A 17,792-nucleotide genomic window follows, 5' to 3' on the forward strand; every position below is an offset into this window, starting at 1 on the left:
TTTAACTCTCACTCTGTATAAACCTACTGTTGAGAGCTCCTCAACAATAAGGTGATACATTTACACTTCGTAAAGTTTGCATGTGTGTATATGTGTGCCAACCTCAAGCTTCTTGAACTCCCCTTTGAAAAGTGGATCATGAGTTCAGTTTTTTCTAGAGGACCCATCAAAGCCTCGTCTATTACATTTTTCTATTTTAGTCATTTAGCAGACGCTCTTATCCAGAGCGACTTGCAGTAGTGAATGCATACATTTCATGTATTTAAAAAAAAAAATTTGTTGTACTGGCCCCCCATGGGAATCCAACCCACAACCCTGGTGTTGCACACACCATGCTGGCATTGCAAACACCATGCTCTACCAACTGAGCCACAGGGATTGGGGGAAATCTATAACCTCTCAGTGTAGAAGTTGGCTTTAGGCACAGATCTAGGATTACCCTCCCCCAATCCTAACCTTAACTATAAGGGTCAAAATACAGAAATTAGGTCAGTGTCCAGGGGCGACTTAATCCTTCTCCTATCTATAATCTTTAGAGGCCATGTCTTCTCCTCCTCCCCTAACCACTGATACAGGGTCAGCTATTTTTTCATCCCCTGAAGGTTAAGATTACACATTGGAGGCAAGGTAATCTGATCCTAGAGCTGTGGTTTGGGAGACCTTCTACCCCCAACGTAGGAGTGGGACTGTTGACTGTGGCCAGGGTGTGTGTGTGTGTGTGTGTGTGTGTGTGTGTGTGTGTGTGTGTGTGTGTGTGTGTGTGTGTGTGTGTGTGTGTGTGTGTGGGGTCTATATCTGTGCCTGTTTGCCTAGAGTGTGTGAGGTAGCCCTATGTTCTAGTCTAGGGAAGAGACTAATGGAGCTCTGGCTGGCTTACTCTCTCTCTTTTTGCTCAGGTTCAGCATGCATTAAGACCTTTTTTGGCCTTGTTAGAAGCTGCAAAACATCATGGCTGTATGGAGAGCAGCCGTCATTACCGCCATGTGAAAATATCCAGCTTTGAAGCACTGACCTTTGTTGTATGGTATTTTCAGTAATTGCATTTCCTGTGCTCTGGATGTTAGGGCAAGGTACTTGGAAGAACATATTTGAATAGGGTTTCAGAATGTTCAAAATAGTATAGCCCATTAGTCAAGTATGCCACTTAAATCAAGCCTTATTTTTGAGATAACAAGCAAGGTAAAGATAGGTAAAAGGTAGTTTTTTCGTCTTGTTGTGCTGAAGCAGCCCCAAAAAGCATGAAGTCTAGGCTTCCCTGAGGCATAAAATAAAATAAATCCTCTGCTGTGTTCCTTTGTATGCCCATGTCATTTGACAATTGTGAAATTATTATGTCAAATCTTTTATGTTTGCTAGAATAGGCTAGCGTGTTGCATGTGTTAACACAGCATGTAATGTCACCCTGTCAACCCATGCCAACAGTGTGTGTGAGTTTGTGTGTGTGCGTCCGGCACTATGTTGAAATAGACAGAGGAATTGAAACCTCTTGGTAAATGAGCCTCAGCGATGTCTGCGCTCTGATTCGCCGGGCCAGGAAGAAAATGAAGTCGGCCCATTAGTGTACTTTAAATGTCACAATAATATGCGGCACTAACCGCTAATGTCATAGCGTGCTAAAAATAACCCTCTGTGGAAAGGGTTCCACATAGTGCCCAAATGGGTTCTACCTGGAACCAAAATGATTCTATCTGGAACCAAAAAGGGTTCTTAAAAGGGTTCTCCTACGGGGACAGCCGAAGAACCCTTTTAGGTTCTAGATGGCACTTTTTTTTCTAAGAGTGTATTGGAAAAATAACATGGTTCATTGTTGACGTTACAGATATGATCAGGAGGAATTTATAAATCATTATCCAAGTTGGCTAATCATTCACCAGGGTCTGTAATGACTAAACTTAATTAGAGCACGGCCCATACAATCAGAAATAATCTTCTGCTCAATTATCTTTGACTATAGTTTCAAATCTCTTCATATTAAGTAGCCTAGCAGTTAAGAACATTAGGCCAGTAACCCAAACGGCGTCGGGGGTTCGAATCCCTGAGCTGACCAGATAAAAATATGTCAATGTGCCCATGAGTAAGGCACTTACTCTTATCCAGGAGCAATTAGGATTATCTGCTAAATGTAAATTTCATATTCATTCTAATTATATTTGATAAACTGATCTAAATTCATCGTGAAGATGTTATTATTTTAAGGTTACACATTGGAGGAAGGGTAATCTGATCCTAGAGCTGTGGCTTGGGGGACCTTCTACCCCGAGCATAGAAATGGGACTGTCAACTGTGGCTGGGCTATGTGTTATCCTCTATGGGACAAATCCTCCCCCATTTCCTGTCCATGATGTTGTGTTGTGAGAAAAAAATATCTGTCATAAAGAAATAATTGCGCTGTACCCCATGGATGACCCTTCAAACTCCTTGAAACTCATTACCTAATAGCCTGCAGGAAATGAACTGATGCTTTTCCAAATTAGGTTTGCGTATAGTAATAAATAAGCATTGCATGAAATTTCACTGAATGGCGCCCAGACAATGGCCTTGCTACAAACCATTTTAAACGGTACTGTCTCAAGTGTCTCCTCTTTCCCAAGGTATACTAAGCATTCCCCTTTGCACTAAACCATTTGTATTACTCATCCAAACGGACTTGAGATGACGAGGGTGGATATATGGATATAATAGACCTGTGTCGTTTACCGTTTAGGAGTAGGCAGGGTGGAGCCGAGGCCATTTCTCTTACCCCGGGCTGCTCCCAACATCAAGGGCAAAGGAAAAGCAGCAGGCCTCTGGTTTGGAATGCATCCAGTGTTTCCTCTGCCTTAAACTGAGCCCTGAAGTCTCCCTTATCACTCACATTAAAATGTGAACCCACATTAATGAGGGTATATACAATAGGCGAGCAAGAGAACGGGATGTGCCCCAATAAAATATGAGTACAAAGCTTGATTACATTTAGCTAGCACTGTAGATAAGTGTTTTATGGTACTTTGCATTTTCACTTCAGATATCAACTATTTTATCGTCCCTCTAGCGCAGCCTGTAATTCAGTGACTGAGGTGGTGAATGGACATGCTGATGTTCAGTTGCTCTACAGTATGGCCCTCATAGGCAGTGAACGGGGTCATCACAGCACAGTTCTATTTGAATGGGATTTGAATAGCACTGCCGTTGAGTTTGCATGGACGTGGTGATCTAGATGACCTCAGTGTCTCAACACCACGTCCTCTTAACAGATCCTCAAAACAAATCTCCAAATGAATGTAATGATGTAAGAATAGGCTGTGTGTGTGTGTGTGTGTGTGTGTGTGTGTGTGTGTGTGTGAGAGAGAGAGAGAGCACGATCTGTCTGAGCTATGGAATTTCCCTGAACAAACAGCTTTTGTGGATTTTAGCTAATTAGATCAGCATGTAATCATGCATGTAGTTCTGCTTGAACAATCCCAACAAATTACACTGGATCAACAATAAGCTGCTGGACCATCTTGGTCGGGAAGAATTAACCATTCAGCAAATGGTAAAGTACGATAAGATACAAATTGATTATGCCTGCATGTCTATATACACTGAGCGTACAAAACATTAGGAACACCTTCCTAATATTAAGTTGCACCCACTTTTGCCCTCAGAATGGCCTCAATTATTCGGGGCAATGACTGTACAAGGTGTCGAAAGCGTTCCACAGGGATGCTGGCCCATGTTCACTTCCATGCTTCCAGTTGTGTCAAGTTGGCTGGATGTTCTTTGGGTGGGGACCATTCTTGATATACACGGGAAACTGTTGAGCATGAAATACCCAGCAGCGTTGCAGTTCTTGACACAAACCGGTGCGTCTGGCACCTACTACCATTCCCATTTTGTCTTGCCGATTCACCCTCTGAATGGCGCACGTACACGATCCACTTGCCACAATTGTCTCAAGGCTTAAAAATCCTTCTTTAACCTGTCTCCTCCCCTTCATCTACACTAACTGACGTGGATTTAACAGGTGACATTTTTTGTAATATTTTTTTATTTCATCTTTATTTAACCAGGTAGGCAAGTTGAGAACAAGTTCTCATTTACAATTGCGACCTGGCCAAGATAAAGCAAAGCAGTTCAACAACATACAACAACACAGAGTTACTCATGGAGTAAAACAAACATACAGTCAATAATACAGTAGAAAAATAAGTCTATATACAATGTGAGCAAATGAGGTCAGATAAGGGACAAACAATTTACGTCATTTAGCAGACACTCTTATCCAGAGCGACTTACAGTAGTGAATGCATACATTTCAATTCATACAACAACAAAAAATTCGCCGTACTGGCCACCCCTGGGGAATTGAACCCACAACCCTGGCGTTGCAAACACCATGCTCTACCAACTGAACCACAGGGAGGCCAACAATATAGCAAGTAAAACACTGGAATGGTAGATTTGTAGTAGAAGAACGTGCAAAGTCGAAATAATGGGGTGCAAAGGAGCTAAATAAATAAATAAATACAGTAGGGGAAGAGGTAGTTGTTTGGGCTAAATTATAGATGGGCTATGTACAGGTGCAGTGATCTGTGAGCTGCTCTGACAGCTGGTGCTTAAAGCTAGTGAGGGAGATAAGTGTTTCCAGTTTCAGAGATTTTGGTAGTTCGTTCCAGTCATTGGCAGCAGAGAACTGGAAGGAGAGATGGCCAAAGGAGGAATTGGCTTTGGGGGTGACCAGAGAGATATACCTGCTGGAGCGCGTGCTACAGGTGGGTGCTGCTATGGTGACCAGTGAGCGGAGATAAGGCGGGACTTTACCTAGCAGGGTCTTGTAGATGACCTGGAGCCAGTGGGTTTGGCGACGAGTATGAAGCGAGGGCCAGCCAACGAGAGCGTACAGGTCGCAGTGGTGGGTAGTATATGGGGCTTTGATGACAAAACGGATGGCACTGTGATAGACTGCATCCAGTTTGTTGAGTAGGGTATTGGAGGCTATTTTGTAAATGACATCGCCAAAGTCGAGGATCGGTAGAATGGTCAGTTTTACGAGGGTATGTTTGGCAGCATGAGTGAAGGATGCTTTGTTGCAAAATAGGAAGCCAATTCTAGATTTAACTTTGGATTGGAGATGTTTGATGTGAGTCAGGAAGGAGAGTTTACAGTCTAACCAGACACCTAGATATTTGTAGTTGTCCACATATTCTAAGTCAGAGCCGTCAAGAGTAGTGATGCTGGACAGGCGGGCAGGTGCAGGCAGCGATCGGTTGAAGAGCATGCATTTAGTTTTTACTTGTATTTAAGAGCAGTCTGAGGCCACGGAAGGAGAGTTGTATTGCATTGAAGCTCGTCTGGAGGGTTGTTAACACAGTTTCCAAAGAAGGGCCAGAAGTATACAGAATGGTGTCGTCTGCGTAGAGGTGGATCAGAGACTCACCAGCAGCAAGAGCGACATCATTGATGTATACAGAGAAAAGAGTTGGCCCAAGAATTGAACCCTGTGGCACCCCCATAGAGACTACCAGAGGCCCGGACAACAGGCCCACCGATTTGACACACTGAACTCTATCAGAGAAGTAGTTGGTGAACCAGGTGAGGCAATCATTTGAGAGACCAAGGCTATTGAGTCTGCCGATGAGGATGTGGTGATTGACAGAGTCGAAAGCTTTGGCCAGGTCAATGAATACGGCAGCACAGTATTGTTTCTTATCGATGGCGGTTACGATATCGTTTAGGACCTTGAGCGTGGCTGAGGTGCACCCATGACCAGCTCTGAAACCAGATTGCATAGCGGAGAAGGTGCTGTGGGATTCGAAATGGTCGGTAATCTGTTTGTTGACTTGGCTTTCGAAGACCTTAGAAAGGCAGGGTAGGATAGATATAGGTCTGTAGCAGTTTGGGTCAAGAGTGTCCCCTCCTTTGAAGAGGGGGATGACAGCAGCTGCTTTCCAATCTTTGGGAATCTCAGACGACACAAAAGAGAGGTTGAACAGGCTAGTAATAGGGGTTGCAAAAATTTCGGCAGATAATTTTAGAAATAAAGGGTCCAGATTGTCTAGCCCGGCTGATTTGTAGGGGTCCAGATTTTGCAGCTCTTTCAGAACATCAGCTGAATGGATTTGGGAGAAGGAGAAATGGGGAAGGCTTGGGCGAGTAGCTGTGGGTTGCATCAATAAGGGATTATAGCATTCACCTGGTCAGTCTATGTCATAAAAAGAGCAGTTGTTCCTAATGTTTTGTACGCTCAGTATATATTTTATAATACTCGTTGACAGATCCAGTACACAGTCATATGCAAATGAAGGCAACATGAGTCTTACCTGCAGCCTTTTTCTCTATTATAAAATGGGTAGTAGGCTCAGGCATCGTAGCCATTGTGACCATTTATAAAACAGTTTTTTGGGATTCTGGTTGCTGATTGGTTGATATGCCACAAAATACCATGATGTGTTAATGTCATAATTCCACTGTCCCGCAGCCCAGGCAGGAAATTCATAAACTTCATCTCCCTTGGGGATAAAAGCTCCTACACGTTATTTTTCCATGCTACTCTTTGATTTACAACAGTTGGGGATTGTATAAACCTAACTGACTGCCTATAATAACTGTGCAACAACGTATCATTTTACAAATGCGACCATTCATGTGCCAGTAGGCTATCTAGTCCAAGAATGAACGTGAAACTAATAATTCACCATGGAAACCGGAAACACTCAGAATTCCATGAATTCATTAACCAGCGCATCTTGGCCTATGTAGGCCTGTTGGATATTTATTAAATCATTATTTATTGAAGTTCTTGTCTCTCATCATCATTGAATCTCTGCTAGCTAGCTACACACCAATTATTTGTTAGCATAGCAACGTCAAATGAATAGAATGATTAGAATTAATGACTGGGTCAAAACATGAGAAAATAACTAGTCTCGCCATACCTCCAAAATCACGTTGTTGTCATGCCTCCCTTGGAGGTCTGGAGAATTTTGTATTGCAAAAATGGTTTGAACAGTACACTGGCAAGATTTTAAATGGATGTTACATTTCAAGAACCCTCCCCTCACATGCACATAGAAGGGCTGCTGTGTTATGTGCGTCACTGTTTTACGTCCGGTTAGGTGTTGCCTATGCTAGTATCAAATGCTAGTTTTCAAGTTATCAAGTGTGGCCGACAGTCTGCGATTTATATCATTTTAAATTGAAAGTGGATTACGCTGATAAAGTCAAATGTCATAACACATTCTAAACTGCACTGGTGACAAACATACTTTTTTTCCCCACATGGCTGCTGGGTGCGCTTTGCTACCACCGAAAATAGTGAAGATTACTCATTATTTGGAAGATTATCATTATAAGGACCGAAAAAACAGAGGCAGTGGGAGATATTCAAGTAAGTAAATACTTTTTTTTAATGTTAAAAAACTATTTATTATTAGCAAGCTAGCTGGCTACAGTAGGCCACTTTGTAGGTCAAGTTAACTTAGCTGCTAGCTAGCTAGCTAACTTTACACAATGTTAAACTAAATTAATTAAGTGTCGTCAGCTATCTAAATTCCTATTAACTAGCTATGTTGATGAAATCATTGTAAATTAAAAACACAGTATCCAAATGTATTTGTAGACAGCAGCCATGGAAAAGGTTGAAATTGCAGCTTCAGCTGTCAGTAAAGGGAGAGTGAGTAAGGGAGAGTGTAGGTTACTGTACTGGATAGGGAAGGTCATTTTGTGGGAGGACATTATAAACAGATTCTCCAGTCCATAGAGGGGAAACTTTGAGGGCAGAGAGATAATAGCAATAAAAAGTGCCTTGAGAAAGTATTCAAACCCCTGCACTTTTACCACATTTTGTTGTGTTACAACCTGAATTTAAATTTAATGATCACTGATCTACACACAATATCCTATAATGTCCCAGTGGAATTTTGTTTGTAGAACCAACATTAATAAAAAATGTAAAGCTGAAATGTGAGTAAAAATGTGCTTAACAAATCTCATAATAAGTTGCATGGACTCATTCCGTGTTCAGTAATAGTGGTTCACAGGATTGTTACATTTTTTAACTACCCCATATCTGTACCCCACACATACAATACAATTATCTGTAAGGTCCCTCAATAGATAGTGAATTTCAAGCACAGATGCAACCACAAAGACCAGGAAGGTTTTTTCAATGCCTTGCAAAGAAGGGCATCGATTGGTAGTTGTGTAAAAAAAAAAGCTGACAGTGAATATCCCTTTGAGCATGGTGAAGTTATTCATTAGGCTTTGGATGGTGTATCAATACACCCAGTGACTACAAAGATACAGGTGTCCTTCCTAACTCAGTTGCCGGAGAGGAAGGAAACTGCTCAGGGATTTCACAATGAGGCCAATGGTGATTTTAAAACAGTTACATTGTATTTACTCCACAATATTAACCTAATGTGACAGAGTGTAAAGAAGGAAGCCTGTACAGAATAAAAATATTCCTAAGCATGCATTCTGTTTGCAACAAGTCACTTAACCTCTACGTGATCGGTCCCCACCCCACGGGACGGTTGAGCTAATGTGCGCTAATGTGATTAGTACGAAGTTGTAAGTAACAAGAGAATCTCCCAGGACATAGACATGTCTTATCTGGGCAGAAAGCTTAAATTATTGTTAATCTAACTGCACTGTTGAATTTACAGTAGCTATTACAGTGAAAGGGAAAAACCTAGTCAGTTGTCCAAATGAATGTATTCAACTGAAATGTGTCTTCCGCATTTAACCCAACCCCTCTGAATCAGAAATGTGCCTTAATCGACATCCACATCTTCGGCGCCCGGGGAAAGGTATGTTAACAGCCTTGCTCACGGGCAGAACAACAGATTTTTACCTTGACAGCTCGGGGATTCAATCCAGCAACCTTTTGGTTACTGGCCCAACACTCTAACCACTAGGCTATCTGCCTCCCACCACAAAAAATACCATGCTATTGTTTGAGGAGAGTGCACAACAACCAACAACTTTTACCACGGCAACTGGTTTGATACATTCACCTCTGAAGGTAAATAATGTACTGACATTCAGCAATCTTTCTCTAATTTTTCATCCTGAGGGTCTCAGAGATAAAATGTAGCATAGTTTTGTTTGAGATAATACATTTTTATATTCAAATGTAGGAACTGGATTCTACAGTTTGAACCCCTGCTGTGTCTCTGCACAGAATATGCATATCCTTACTTCAGGTCTTGAAGGTCTTCAGGTCTAACTACAGGAAGTTAGATTTGGGTATGTCATTTTAGGCGAAAATTTTAAAAAAGGGTCCGATCCTTATGTAGTACCGCAAAAAAATGTGCTAAATAAATTCACTTTTTATTCTGAATACAAAGCATTAGGTTTGGGGCAAACACAACACATCACTGAGTACCACTCTTCATATTTTCAAGTATGGTGGTGCCTGCATCATGTTATGGGTATGCTTGACATCAGCAAGGACTAGGGAGTTTTTTTTAGGATAAAAATAAACAGAATATAGCTATGAGCACAGGCAAAATCTGAGAGGCACTGGGAGACTAATTCACCTTCCAGCAGGACTATAAACTAAAACACAAGGCCAAATCTACACTGGAGTTGGATCTACACTGGAGACAACATTGAATGTTCTTATGCTCCAAAGATGCTTCTACAAAGTATTGACTCAGGGGTGGGAATACTTTATGTAAATGTGATATTTCTGTATTTAATTGTCAATAAATTTGCTATAATTTCTAAAAACATGTTTTCACTTTTTCATTATTGGGTATTGTGTGTAGATGGGTGAGAAAAAAATATTTAATTCCCTTTGAATTCAGGCTGTAACACAACAAAATGTGGAATATGTCAAGGGGTATGAATACTTTCTGAAGGCACTGTAATATTCAGTGCTGTCTGAGTATAATGAAGCCTGCTTCTTTGTGATACTTTCTGTCCTCAGATATGGAAAGCTGTGAAAGCCTGTTTTCAGCTCAAGAGAGACGTCTCAATGAATGTCCCAAGAGACTAAGGGTATATCCTATACCATGGGTTATATGTGTAGGCCTATCTATGTTAGCACATGTTATATAAAAAAATACAGTTAAACATCACACACAATGTATCAACCTATTACAATTGCAGCAGGCCAACCCTGCTGGAGGTCTGCTGGGTGTGCAGGGTTCTGTTTCAGCCCAGCAATAACACACCTGACTGAACTTATCAAATGTAAGTGTGCTATTGCTGGGCTGGAAGTGTGCTCACCCAGTAGATCAGGGATCTGTGGAGCAAGGTTGGCCACCGCTGTTATGGAGTTTTTTTGTTCACCTGAAATGATGCTTTAGTAATAATAGCCTACTTGTTACTACTCAACTATATATTGCTGTTTACACTAAGATGTCTAATCTATCAGGTTTGAAGGCAAGACCCAGATGCAGACTGTGTCGAAGTAGCAATGTTTATTACAGCAAGAGGGCAGGCAAACGACAGATCAAGGCAGGCAGGGGTCAATATCCAGAGTAGTGGGGGAAAAGTACAGGACGGCAGGCAGGCTCAGGGTCGGGTCAGGCAGAGGTCGGTAATCCAGAGGTGGGGCAAAGCTACAGGATGGCAGGCAGGCTCAGGGGCAGGCAGAGTGGTCAGGCAGGCGGGCTCAGGGACAGGACAGGACAGGCAAGGGTCAAAACCAGGAGGGTGCGAAAAAGAGAGACTGTGGAGAAGTAGGAGCTGAGACAAAAATGCTGGTTGACTTGACAAACAATACGAACTGGCAACAGACCAACAGAGAACACAGGTATACAGTGAGGGGAAAAAGTATTTGATCCCCTGCTGATTTTGTACGTTTGCCCACTGACAAAGAAATGATCAGTCTATAATTTTAATGGTAGGTTTATTTGAACAGTGAGAGACAGAATAACAACAAAAAAATCCAGAAAAACGCATGTCAAAAATGTTATAAAATGATTTGCATTTTAATGAGGGAAATAAGTATTTGACCCCTCTGCAAAACATGACTTAGTACATGGTGGCAAAACCCTTGTTGGCAATCACAGAGGTCAGACGTTTCTTGTAGTTGGCCACCAGGTTTGCACACATCTCATTAGGGATTTTGTCCCACTCCTCTTTGCAGATCTTCTCCAAGTCATTAAGGTTTCGAGGCTGACGTTTGGCAATTCGAACCTTCAGCTCCCTCCACAGATTTTATATGGGATTAAGGTCTGGAGACTGGCTTGGCCACTCCAGGACCTTAATGTGATTCTTCTTGAGCCACTCCTTTGTTGCCTTGGCCATGTGTTTTGGGTCATCGTCATGCTGGAATACCCATCCACGACCCATTTTCAATGCCCTGGCTGAGGAAAGGAGATTCTCACCCAAGATTTGACCGTACATGGCCCCGTCCATCGTCCCTTTGATGTGGTGAAGTTGTCCTGTCCCCTTAGCAGAAAAACACCCCCAAAGCATAATGTGGTTTGACATCCCCACCTCCATGTTTTTTTGTTGTCATTTAGCAGACACTCTTATCCAGAGCAATTTACAGTAGTGAATGCATACATTTCATGTATTATTTTTTTATTTTTGTTTGTATGTTTTTTTGACTGACCCCCTGTGGGAATTGAACCCACAACCCTGGTGTTGCACACACCATGCTCTACCAACTGAGCCACAGAGAAGACAGTGGGGATGGTGTTCTTGGGGTCATAGGCAGCATTCCTCCTGCTCCAAACACGGCGAGTTGAGTTGATGCCAAAGAGCTCCATTTTGGTCTCATCTGACCACATCACTTTCACCCAGTTGTCCTCTGAATCATTCAGATGTTCATTGGCAAACTTCAGACGGGCATGTATATGTGCTTTCTTGAGCAGGGGGACCTTGCGGGCGCTGCAGGATTTCAGTCCTTCATGGCGTAGTGTGCCACCAATTGTTTTCTTGGTGACTATGGTCCCAGCTGCCTTGAGATCATTGACAAGATCCTCCTGTGTAGTTCTTGGCTGATTCCTCACCTTTCTCATGATCATTGCAACTCCACGAGGTGAGATCTTGCATGGAGCCCCAGGCCGAGGGATATTGACGGTTCTTTTGTGTTTCTTCCATTTGCGAATAATCGCACCAAATGTTGTCACCTTCTCACCAAGCTGCTTGGCGATGGTCTTGTAGCCCATTCCAGCCTTGTGTAGGTCTACAATCTTGTCCCTGACATCCTTGGAGAGCTCTTTGGTCTTGGCCATGGTGGAGAGTTTGGAATCTGATGGATTGATTGCTTCTGTGGACAGGTGTCTTTTATACAGGTAACAAGCTGAGATTAGGAGCACTCCCTTTAAGAGTGTGCTCCTAATCTCAGCTCGTTACCTGTATAAAAGACACCTGGGAGCCAGAAATCTTTCTGATTGAGAGGGGGTCAAATACTTATTTCCCTCATTAAAATGCAAATCAATTTATAACATTTTTTTACATGCGTTTTTCTGGATTTTTTTGTTGTTATTCTGTCTCGCATTGTTCAAATAAATCTACCATTAAAATTATAGACTGATCATTTCTTTGTCAGTGGGCAAACGTACAAAATCAGCAGGGGATCAAATACTTTTTTCCCTCACTGTAACACAGGGGATAATGGGATAATGGGGAAGATGGGCGACACTTGGAGGGGGTGGGGACAATCACAAAGACAGGTGAAACAGATCAGGGTGTGAAATAATCTTTACATACAAGTTAGCTTATTTGTACATTTTGAAGTGATGAAGTGTTGCTTCTTTGAAGTGAAGTGTTTAAACTATTATTCAAAATGAACTGGTGTGGATGTTGATGAATCACATAACACAATCATGCAATAAAGTGCAGTTATGTATTTCATGTGTCTTTGTTTCTGTGTTGTATTCTCAAATGAACATTTCCTTTTGTCTAGTTGTAAGATCTCCAATGTGTTTTATTTGATTGTCACTCTCTCACCGTATATGCTATGTGAATCCATTTTCCAGTTTATCATATGGGATGCATCGTCCATGCAGCCATTGGCCTACAGTTTGATGGCATTACTGGCCATATGGGCATCTGTCATCTGAAGCAGAGAATAGCTCAATTTAAAATGCTAGTTATAGGTAATTAGTTATACCTAGGTTAGCTGACTTTTCCCAAAACAAACCTCATTGTGGCTAGCTACTTCTTGTACCTCATGGTCGCCTTTTCAGACAAATATCACTTCAGAAACATCTAAATAAAAAATATTGATATGGCCAGCATTGTAGACCATTTCTCCCCTCATGCTGCAGCTTTAGCTCATCTCGAAATAACATAGAAATGCTGTGAAAACCAGCGTGCTGTAAACATTCAAAAAACAATTGTCACCAGTGCTTGTTTTGTGGAAATGATTTGCCCTCATGCACTGTTGATCCTGTAGCACTAATCTAGTGAGCACCTTTGGAGCTCCGCCCAAGCAAGGCATTTGATTGGTATGACGTGTTACGAGGCATCACTGATTTATACCAGGTTACCACCCCTCTTTAGCTGATTTCTGCCATGGAACTTCCCCAAGCTTCCCGTTTTAGGGAAACCTGGTTTGTGAAGAGGCTACAAAATAACTTACAACCAGCCCGCTTGACCAGCAACTTCAGAATGCAAAAACAAAATGTACTCATTAAAATAACGTTTTTTACTGAAGAAATGTCATGAATATTTTTATAAGTATGTTGGCAACCGTTTTATAAAAGCATTAAGGCCCTCGAACCCTGGCCTAAGAACAGGCCTTCCCTCAGGCCTAAGAACAGCCCTTACTTGTAAGGTTCACCTTTCACCTGCCTGTTTGCCTACCTGTGTATGACCATTGCCTGCCTGTGACCACAATTACATGATGTTGTACATGAACATGAATTATTATTGATAATCCCCAGGTTCTCATGCCTTATTGCTTAAATACTAAATACCCCTCAGGTATTATTTCATTGTTGAATACTTGTTTCTGATTGGCTTGAACGGCATTCTAGAGCGGGGGTTCCCAAACCTTTTCACTCTGGGCCACCCTTCCATCGTTGAGGAACATCCCGCGCCACCCCCAGCACACGCATGCCATATCTGTTTCTATGTGCACAAGCACTATTCATGAGACAAACTGTCCTCAACCCTTTTGGTGGAGATAATTTTGCAGGTTTAAAACTTATTTTACACATGTTGTCATGGGGTGCAAAGAAAATGTTGTAGTTTTAAAGCTTATTTTCTTGCAATTCTATACATTTTGCCGTGTCTGATGTGTATTCATGTGTTATTTGAGTGACAAAGAAAATACAACAATATCTATGGGCTAAAAAAACCAAAATAAAAAAATGGTGCCTGACATGGGCTAGTTGATGTAGACATTTCTGACAAGTTATAAATAGCTCTCTAAGGTGTGCAAAGACTAACATGACAAGAGGAACTGATGCTGCACTACCCGATTTCGTAATTGCACCTTGTGCATTCTGCTATTACAACGTTCAAGAGTAAGTTTAAAGCCGGACTGAGTTCCTTTGAAACATAATAATAATAGAAATGCTGACCTATGCGTGCTCGAGTTTGCGAACCACTGTTCTAGTTCATACATTATTTGCCTATAACGCACGGTAATCATGCATCGTGTCATCAGATGAACTCACGCAAAACATATCCCCTTTTTGAACTGACTGACTGCTTCTATTACCATAGAATATTGAATTGGATTTTCACTTGTCTGCATAGAATGTTATCATCTAGATATCATCTAGATTTTATCTAGGCTAGGGTACCAATTTACTTGGACATTTTATATCCACTGGATATAGCCTATGTATTGAAGTAGTAACATGGTGTTTAGGTGTTAATGTGAGTTTGATATGTTCTATCAGAACAACTAAGGGGTTAAATGGGAGTTTTATATACTGTGGACAAAGTCAGTGCTGCATGCAGGAGTGACATTAGAATATTATGTGTTTTCAACAGACTGTGTCACACCTGTTCCCACTCGTGGCACTCAAGGGCACCAGGCTGCCCATCATTACACACACCTGTCACCATCATTATGTGCATCAAGGCAATATTGGACTCACCTGGACTCCTTCACTTTGTTGATTGCCCCCTCTATATCTGTCTGTTCCTCATTATTGTCATAATTTTTCCACTGTCCTTACATTTTAGTCATTTAGCAGACACTCTTATCCAGAGCATCTTACAGTAGTGAATGCATATACTTCATACATTATTTTTGTACTGGCCCCCCATATTTTTGTACTGGCCCCCCATGGGAATCAAACCCACAACCCTGGTGTTGCACACACCATGCTGGCATTGCAAACACCATGCTCTACCAACTGAGCCACAGGGAAGACTTGTTTGTTTCCTTGTTTGTTTTTATGTCGGTTATTTACTATATGTTCACTCCCTGTACTTGCTTCTCATCTCCCAACGTCTGTCCTTACAGAATGCAGACACAACAAGTTTTTTGTTTCGGTTGGTGAAGTTGGGTCCGCGGCCTCTGCCGGTTCTTCGGTTGGCTCGTCTGGCTTCCACTCCACGTCATGCCTTAGCCGGTTTGCCAGGCTCCCATGCCTCAGCCGGCTCGTCAGGCTCCCACTTCTCAGCCGGCTCATCAGGCTCCCACGTCTCAGCGGGATCGCCAGGCTCCCAGACCTCAGCGGGATCGTCAGGCTCCCACTTCTCAGCCGGCTCATCAGGCTCCCACGTCTCAGCGGGATCGCCAGGCTCCCAGACCTCAGCGGGATCGTCAGGCTTTTACGGCTCGTCAGGCTCCCACGCCTCAGCCGGCTTGTCGGGCCTCCACACCTCAGCTGGCTCATCCGACTCCCATGTCTCGGCCGGCCTGTCAGGCTCGCCCAGGTGGGACGTCGGGTGGCACCCCTAGAGGGGGGGGCAGGGTACTGTCATGCCTGTTCCCCCTCCCTGGCACTCGAGGGCGCCAGGCTGCCCATCATTACGCACACCTGTCACCACCATTACGTGCATCACCGCAATATTGGACTCACCTGGACTCCTTAACTTTGTTGATTGTCCCCTCTATATCTGTCTGTTCCTCAGTTTGTTCCCCGTGTCAGCCTTATTGTCGTTATGATTCCCCTGTCCAGACGCTGTCTGTCACGTCCTGACCATAGAAAGATTTTTTTTCTATGGTAGAGTAGGTCAGGGCGTGACAGGTTTTTCTCTCTATGTTTTCTATTTCTATGTTCAAGTTCTAGTTTTGTATTTCTATGTTGGGGTTATCTCCAATTAGAGGCAGCTGGTCCTCGTTGTCTCTAATTGGAGATCATACTTAAGTAGGGGTTTTTCCCACCTGGGTTTGTGGGAGATTATCTTTGTGTCAGTGTATGTTTCACCTCTGCGTCACAGTTTGTTGTTTTTGTTATTCAGTTATTTATATATATTGCATAGTTTCACAGTGTAAATAAAATGTGGACCGACACACATGCTGCACTTTGGTCCGCTTCTCCTTACGACAACCGTGACACTGTCCTTGTTTGTTTTATGTCGTTTATTTATTGTGTTCACTCCCTGTACTTGCTTCTCGTCTCCCAGCATCTGTCCTTACAGACTGAGCCATGGTGGTTTATTGGCTAGCCTTCAGTTTGATTAGAATGCAATGATAGCGCGGGGTGAACCATTGCAGTGTTTAATAATCGGGACAAATGTTGATTTCCGCCTAAATAGATATACCGAAGCGTAATTATTTTCATGAGATGGTCATAAACAATCATTTGTAATGTTGCATAGTTTTAGAAAGGTCTGGAACTCACCTTTCTTGTAAAAATAAATACACATTGCTGAGGTGTACTCACTTTTGAGGACACAAGCTCAATTACATTGTACAAATATGAAAAATCCTAAGATTTTTTTCCTATTCAACAAAAGTGGGGCAATAGGGCTTGAATTGACTGAAATTATTTTTAAATATAGTAAAAATTGAATTGACTATAAGATTTTACCTCTCTTATAACTGTAAAATAAATATTATCATACCTAGTGACGGTACAACATTGCCACCATTTCAGATAACTGACGACAGAGTCTTTTCTCCTAAACATCCACTGAGCTTTGCTGATACACCATGTTTTTCATGTTGAGAGCACTAAATCCGGCCGAGAATATCACAGCGAGATGAAACCTCAACTTTTGGATTCGCTCAACTGTCGTCTTGCATATACTGTCTTCCAGACTGAGCTCCACCGCTCAGAGGAAGAGCAACTTGATTCTTTGACTGGATAGGCCAGAAAATATGACACGTCACTCCCTATGCAAATGTGGGGTCTGAAACCTGACACTTCAAGTCAACTCTGCTGAGAGTGGTAGTGGAGAGCGTTCACAGAGCACTTTGTACACCAAAATGTCAGTCGGAACCAGTCCAGAACCGCTTAAAGTCCCCCAAATAGGTAACTTAACATGTAAGAGGTAATGTGTTTTTTATGGTGGAGCATTCTGGTTTATCCTCTCTTCTCCAGCTGTCTCTCTGTCTGCTTAGCGAAAGAGGATGAGTTTACACAAAGGTCGTAACACAAAGTGAGCTTTGAAGGAGGGCAGTGCAAAGAGTTAAGTGGAACACCGTTTTTAGCAGTTGTACACATACACACACAAACACACACCTATGTCCATACCTCGTGTTCTTGCTGAGCAGTAAAGAAGTTGTACGTTTCCCGCCCCCCAATTATTTTTTATTGTTTTGCAAAGCGAAAGTTCTTTTTTTTGGAGGTGGTGAGATGTGACATCACATATGTCTGTCACCCTTGTATTATCACAAACTCTGACAGGTGTTTGGGACTAGAGCTTCTGAAAGTTCAACTTCCAGAATGTGACTCACTATTCTCTTCTCCTTTTCTCACCTCCTTTCTAATCTTCTGCTTCAGTTATTTTCT

General features: G+C 42.3%; 1 protein-coding gene across 2 annotated transcripts in view; it reads left to right on the top strand.

The window, feature by feature from the left end:
* Window positions 1-17,792, top strand: part of LOC115193760 (cGMP-dependent protein kinase 1) — a 145,730-nt gene that overhangs the window by 48,894 nt on the left and 79,044 nt on the right. The window lies entirely within an intron of this gene.

The sequence above is a fragment of the Salmo trutta genome, chromosome 5 (genome assembly GCF_901001165.1).
Source record: "Salmo trutta chromosome 5, fSalTru1.1, whole genome shotgun sequence".
NCBI lineage: Eukaryota > Metazoa > Chordata > Actinopteri > Salmoniformes > Salmonidae > Salmo > Salmo trutta.